This window comes from Monodon monoceros, unplaced genomic scaffold (genome assembly GCF_005190385.1).
Source record: "Monodon monoceros isolate NGI ecotype Baffin Bay Population unplaced genomic scaffold, NGI_Narwhal_1 Super_Scaffold_15, whole genome shotgun sequence".
Taxonomy (NCBI): Eukaryota; Metazoa; Chordata; class Mammalia; order Artiodactyla; family Monodontidae; genus Monodon; species Monodon monoceros.
In genome coordinates, this window is record NW_021703771.1 from 69,584,276 (window position 1) to 69,591,246 (window position 6,971).

Below are 6,971 nucleotides of genomic sequence, written 5' to 3' on the forward strand. Positions count from 1 at the left end.
TCCCGGTGGCGGTCCTCCCCACCCCGCCCAGCTCTGCCCCGCCCACCCGGCCGGGCCCCGGGGCCCGTGGCAAGCCGGGCGGAGACGCGCACGCCGAGCCCGAAGGAGACGCTCACGCCGAGCTCAGCGGGGACGCGCACGCCGCCCACCGACACTCCCCCGCCTCCCCGGAAGGGAAGTGACCGAGAGTCAGGTCCAGAGGAGTGTGGTCTCAGCGCCTCCCCCTAGGGGGTGCCCACCGGACCCCACGTGGCTCCTGCCCAGCAGGTTTACCAAATCCTGTTCGATTTTAGGATGCTGTATTCCTGAAAGGAATCCTAGACACGTAGTTTTGGAAATGAGGAGAACAGGCCCAAGAAGAGTGACTTGTTTAACTCCCTAAATGGTAGGAGAAGCAGCCCAAATCCCTTAACTCTGGGTGCATCGGTCTTCCCATTAGGTCACATTTAGGAAAAAACGGGGCAGCTGTCCTTGAATCTTTGATGATCAGGCCTTCCTGCCGGCTTACCGAAAGTGCCCCAGTCCCGTGACTCAGTGCCCGGATTCTTGTAGGTTCTACCTGCCCTGGGACCGAGCTCAGCCCAACAGGATTCAGGCGTCGCCAATCTTTTCTGGAGCCCTGGCAGGGCAGCCCACCAAGGTCTGCTTCTCTGAGGGACTGTAATCCTCCACACAGACCACAGCAGGGAGGTTGTCTACGTGGGAAAGACAACGCGATCTAGTGGAAAGGTGGCTTGAAGCTGATTTTGCAGGATATTTTACAAAAGGATTGAAGAAATGTCACAGGGCCATATCAAAGAATTGGGGTCCACTTCCCCGCTACTACTACCATGCCTTGGTCCAAGGCCAAGGGACAGAAGGGACAGTGATTCCAAATGCTGGGAGTAGGTGTCCCTCATCCCCTCACCTCTACCCCAGTGTCCATCCCTGGACTCCTGCTCAGTTCTAAGGCAAGAAAAGGATAAAGAGAAGACGGCTGTAGTCCTGCCCTTGCCGACGGGGGCAGAGACAGGAAAACACTGTTCTGTAATTCTTTGTGTGACTAGGTTTTTACCCACAACTGGTGTGTCTTGGAAAAGAGATCACACATGATTCGTCATGCTGAGAAATGGCTCTCAGACATTTAGATTTTAAAGAACTTTTTTTTTTTGAGCTGGAAGAAGAACTTAAATTACTAGTTTTTAATTGTGCTAAAAAAGACAGTAAAGACTGTACCATTCGTATTAGTGCTTCATTTCCTAAATGAAAGGAGATTGTAACACCAATTATTAAGCAAGGACATAATCACCCAGTAAAGGTTAGTTCTTTAAATGAATAATTTTAGCTTTTTGAAAAATTCAGTCTATTTTTCTTATTTTGCCTAATTTGGCTGCAGATGTGCCCTGGTCCTTAGTCCCGAGTTTGAGAGCCACTGTCCAGAGAACTAGACAGAACAGATAGTGAAGCAGGCAGATGACCCTGCAGGAGAAGACGTGGGTTCCAGCTGCTACGCTTGTCCTCCTTTGTTCACTGTCCTAGATTGAATCACACGTCTGCCCTGTGCCTTAGCCATCCTCCTATCAAATGAAGGGGCTAGCATAGATGACGTCTGAAGCCCTTTCCAGCTTTAAAATCTCTTGATTCCATGTTTATACTTATTGAAATCTGGGGCTTTCCCCTTTACTAAGTCGCCTAGCTGACACGGGATCACCCTCTCACTCCCTCAAGCTGAGTCATTTAGGCTGTAAACTTCACAGTCTTCTTTGCCCCCTCCGGCTCAATAATTTCCTGTGTCCAGGCAATTAAAAAAAAAATCTTTCTTCCTGTCCTGTCCATTTATTCCTGTTACCATCCTAGGCAAATTTGGACCTCTGCTGTTGCCGAACCAGTCTTTCCTCCTCCAGAGCTTCCCACTTCAAACCCACCACCAACATCTTCCTAAGACATTCTTCCTAAGACATCCATTTCATCTTGTCACTTCTCTATTCAGATATCTATGATGGCTATCTAATGCTCATGGGGTAAATTCTCAACTCCTGTCTTCAACTGCTCGAAGTAAATCTCTCATTCTAGCTTGATTAGTTTCCATGTTTTCCCCATCAAACACTATACACCATCCGATTCCAGGTCATTTGTGCTCGTGTAATAATAATGCCTGAACTTCCTCCCTCTTAACTGTGCAGCTCTAACCCCATGTCCTCTGTGAGGGACTTCTGTAGCACATACTACCTATTTTCAGCACTTTGACCTGTGCTTCACGCCACTGTTACCTGCTTCACAAATGTATGTCAGCTTACAGTTATCTCCAGACCCACGGAAGTGTGTTTTGCATTATTTTTGTATCTCCCCTGAGTATCTAGCATACCTCCTGTATAATGTAGATGCTTAATGATTATTTGTCACTTCCAAGACAAATAAAATGTATGCTTCTCTCATTTCATCCTATCCCCATTTTCACTTTCTGTCCTATGTTCTAACTCCTCAGAGAATCTTCTCTTGGTAACTTATAAGAAAATGTATCTTAAAGTTTAGTGACAAGCAGAAAGAATGGCAGCAATCACAAATTTCCTCAATTATGCTCTTTTCTCTACTATGCATGTATTTGACATGGACTTCTAGAACAAAGCTATCATCTGTGTGGCTTAACCATGGAGAGAAGTGACAGCAAACCTGGCAATTTAAAGTAAAAAAAGAAGAAAGAGCAGTACTAGGTTTGACCTACCAACTGCCCTAAAAAAGGAGGGCCTTGCATCTCCTCAGATCACACTCTGCAGACCATCTCTCACAGGTTTCGCTCCTACTGGCTTTTTTTAGAGGCTATTTTCAAGTTGGAGAAGGTGTAAAAACCATAAGAATAAAAATAACACCAGAAACAAAGCCTAGACACCAGACTAGATTGTAAGAGAGAGAAGTTGTCAGAGAATGCAAATTCAGTTGATAAAGCAAATTCAACAAGCAGACAAATTGCTCTTCCCTTTTTTCAATGTCAGGCAAATAGCACCACCGTTAAAGTAGGTTTTCTTTCCCAATTAGACCGGCCTGCACTCAGGTAACCCAGGGACCAAAGCAACAGACAAGTTAGGACTAAAGTTTGTCATGTGCTAGTTAAAGAAAGCATCCTTGGCCTGAGACAAGTGTGAGGATGGAGCCTGATTTATGGCTGTGAAATCATGGGACAATCGGAGTTACCAGCTGGGACTGCGGTGGGGAATACCAGTCCTTTTTTATGACATGCTCCTAAGGAATTATAAAAGAGAAGGAGCCAGTTTGAATCACCTAATTGCCAGAATTTAGAATCTAATAGCTATAATTATATTTCCTATATAGTTTATTTGGAATATGGAGAATATGACAAATAACATACAATTATATGGTAATTTAGAAACAGCTTGCCAAGGATAATATTCATAACCCCAAATCAACCTTGCAGTTTTATATAAATAATCAAGGGAATTTGAACCAAGGCAGCTTGGAATTTTGGAACAAGTAGAAGACCCAGGTATTGTTCCTGTACACCAGAGACTTGCTATGGAAAATTGTTGATATTAGCAATCATGTAAATTTCAATGTTTTGCAATTTGAGCTATTATAACTGACATATTAATATAGCTCCTAGCATACAGATTATATGTCCACTGACCAAATAAAGGAACAAATGAACAATTCTATTTCCCAAAAGGCTGTTGAGTACCTCTAAGGTGTTGCATTTATATTTCAGGTGGAACTAGTTTGTGCACGAGCAGATAAGCAGGTAGCCCTCTCTCAGATGATGTCATATCAATTGTCTACAAATATATATGTAACTTTGTTTAGCTGACAACACATCTTGGGGGTGACATTTCTTTTTTTTTTTTTTTTTTTGCGGTACGCGGGCCTCTCACTGCTGTGGCCTCTCCCGCTACAGAGCACAGGCTCCGGACGCTCAGGCTCAGCGGCCATGGCTCATGGGCCCAGCCGCTCCGCGGCATGTGGGATCCTCCCGGACCGGGGCACGAACCCTTGTCCCCTGCATCGGCAGGCGGACTCTCAACCACTGCGCCACCAGGGAAGCCCTTGGGGGTGACATTTAATTTCTATGTATAAATCTCACATTATTCAAAGAAATTTGATATAGATTATATATATGGGAGAAACCACTTTTAATTTATCCCATAAATGGGCTAGCTATTCAGCGCTCAGGCCTACTGTGCTCTCTATTCAATTGCAATGGTAGTAAAGTCAAATGCCTACAGCCAAATGGCATGCTAGTAACAGGAAATGGGCTCAAAGGGAGTTGTTGGAATCAGACAAGCACACTGTTGCTAAGCTGTTACTTAGCTCTAGTCAGTAGTTGCTGCAGACTGAAAATGAAGGAAATAGGGTTTTACCACATCTTCTGGTTATGTTTTTAAAGCTCCTGGAAATCTAGATAATTGGGTTAAAGTCACAAAGTGTTTTAAAGTCACATAGTGTTTTCATGTTTTTTGAAAACTTGTATGGGAAAAAAAAAATCAACAACCACAAAAAAAGCCTCCATCTTCAGCAACTCTTATTTTAGTGACTCATCCAAAAGATGATGAAAGAACTACATACTTATTTCTATGTGTAGCGTAATTTCCAAACCATTTGAGTCTCACTTCCCTTTGGCTCTAGGTTTCCTGTACTCAAAAGCTTGACTTAATTGTCTCTTAGTTGTTAATTCTTGGGTAAGTGCTATAGATTGAATGTTTATGTCCCCCACCCAAATTCACATATTGAAACCTAATCCCCAAGGTGATGGTATTAGGTGTTAGGGCCTTTAAGGTGTGATTAAGTCATGAAGGCAGAACTCTCATAAATGAAGTTAGTGTTCTTCTAAAAGAATCTCTACAGCAGTCTCCTCGCCCCTTCCACCAAGTGAGGGTGCAGTGGAGTGGGCTCTCACCAGACACTGAATCTGCCGGTGCCATGATTTTGCCACTTCCCAGCCTCCAGAATTGTGAGAAATAAACGTCTCACTTAGTCTGTGGTATTTTGTTATAGCAGCCCCAAAGGGCTAAGAGAGTAAGTTACTTAACCTCTCTGTATGTGGCATACAGACTCTAAGATGACCCCCAATGACTCATGTCTCCTAGTATGGACACTTCTGTGTAATCTTCCCACGAGTGTAGGCAGGAGTTGCGACTTGCTTCTAACCAATGGAATATGTCAAAGGGGTTGGGCTATCACATCCACAATTGGGTTACAAAAGATTGTGACTTTTGTCTTGTTGGCAGACTGTCTCCCTTGCTGGCTTTGATGAAACAATTCATCCTGTTGGGGAGGCTCACGTGGCATAGAATTGAGGATATCTACTGGACAACAGCCAGCTAGGAACTGAGGCCCTCAATTCAATGTCCCAAAGGAACTGAATCTTACCAATGACTATGTACAGGAGATCAGAAGCAGATCCTTTCCCAGTCAGGCCTTCAGATGAGACCTAAGCCTTAGCCAACACCTTGATTGCAGCCATATGAGAGACCTTGAAGCAGAGGCACCACTAAGCCATGCACTGACCCATAGGAAACGTGACATAGTATTTATTGTTTTAAGCCACTAAGTTTGTGGTCAATTGTTGTGTAGCAGTAGATGGCTAATATACTACAGCTTACTTTTCCCATCTTTAAGATGGGAAAGATAATAGCACTGCCCAGCCCTACCCCCAGCACAGTCTATTGTGAGGCTTAAATGAGTTCACCATGTAAAGTGCTTAGAACAATACCTGGCACATATGAGCACTCTATAATGGCAGGCATCTTTTCCTTAGGCAGATTCTAGAGGTGAACTCAGGCATCTTAGCCAGGAAGGTATAGTAGCAGAAGCCAAAAGAGCTGTTTCTGTACTGCTTCAAGCCCAAATGACAAATTGTGACATCATGTTGGGCAGAGGAAAATTCATTCCCACCTGTGTACAACCATGGGGAAACTACTTAAGAGCCTGACAGAGTGACAGGGCTACCTATGGAAACCGGGGGGCAGGGGGGCCATGTCCTCACGGAGAGCACTGGGCATTGAAGAAGAACAAGTGCAGAAGATCGTCAGTGGATTTATTCTTGAGCACATGTGACAAACTCCCTGGGAAAACCCAGAAGCAACTGAGCCAGCCTGTGAGGTAAGCCTGTGAAGGGTGGCGAGTCCTACCATCAAGATTTATAGCTAAATCCTTCTAGTAAGCCTTGGAGTACCAATCCAAATGGTCTAGAGGCACGGTATGTTGTCTGTATTGCTTATTCCCCCAGAACCTAGGGGATTATGATACAGATGATGTTAAATAAATGTGTGCTAAATGACATTTATGTTACCCCAATAGTAGTAAATTGTTATTATTCGGTCCTTTTAGATGGCAGAACAATTTTCACAGCCTGACCTTAAACACTGACAATAAAGGAAAGAGGATGCATAATGACATTAGGCTAGACCCTCATCTGCCCACAGCTACCTTGGCATATTTCTGGGAGCAGAGGCAAGCTGGTCCTCAGGATCAATGGATTATTTTCCACTCCAGTGAAATATCTGAAATGACCACGCCAGTTAATTTATCTTGCTAAGACAGAACATTTCCTGAATAAATAAATTAGCCAGCATTACTTCCATTTCTCTTTAGGTAGACAAACAATTCAGAATGTGTTCAGAATATAGAAGATGAGGCTGGAGGGAAGATGTGTGTAAGCAAATCAATAAGTGTGAGTTGATAGTAGTGATCACTCAAGTAGGTCAGCAGGAAAGTAGGAAAGATTTGCAATAGGAAAAGTTCTATCACATAAGTATTGATAGATAAAATGCAGACTTAGGGGAGTTTTCCCAGTAAAAGAAGAGTTAGATGTCTTTCAGAGTGTAGATGAGAGAACAGTAAGACCTAGAAAGCAAGAGTGGGCCTTTCTAATTCTTTCTTCCAGAACTCAAAGGATTAAAGGGTAAGAGTCTTCTCCATTCCTATCAGCTTACAAAGCTGAAGCTAGTGTCTGGCAAATGGCCTCCTGATTCCTCTCTGGACTG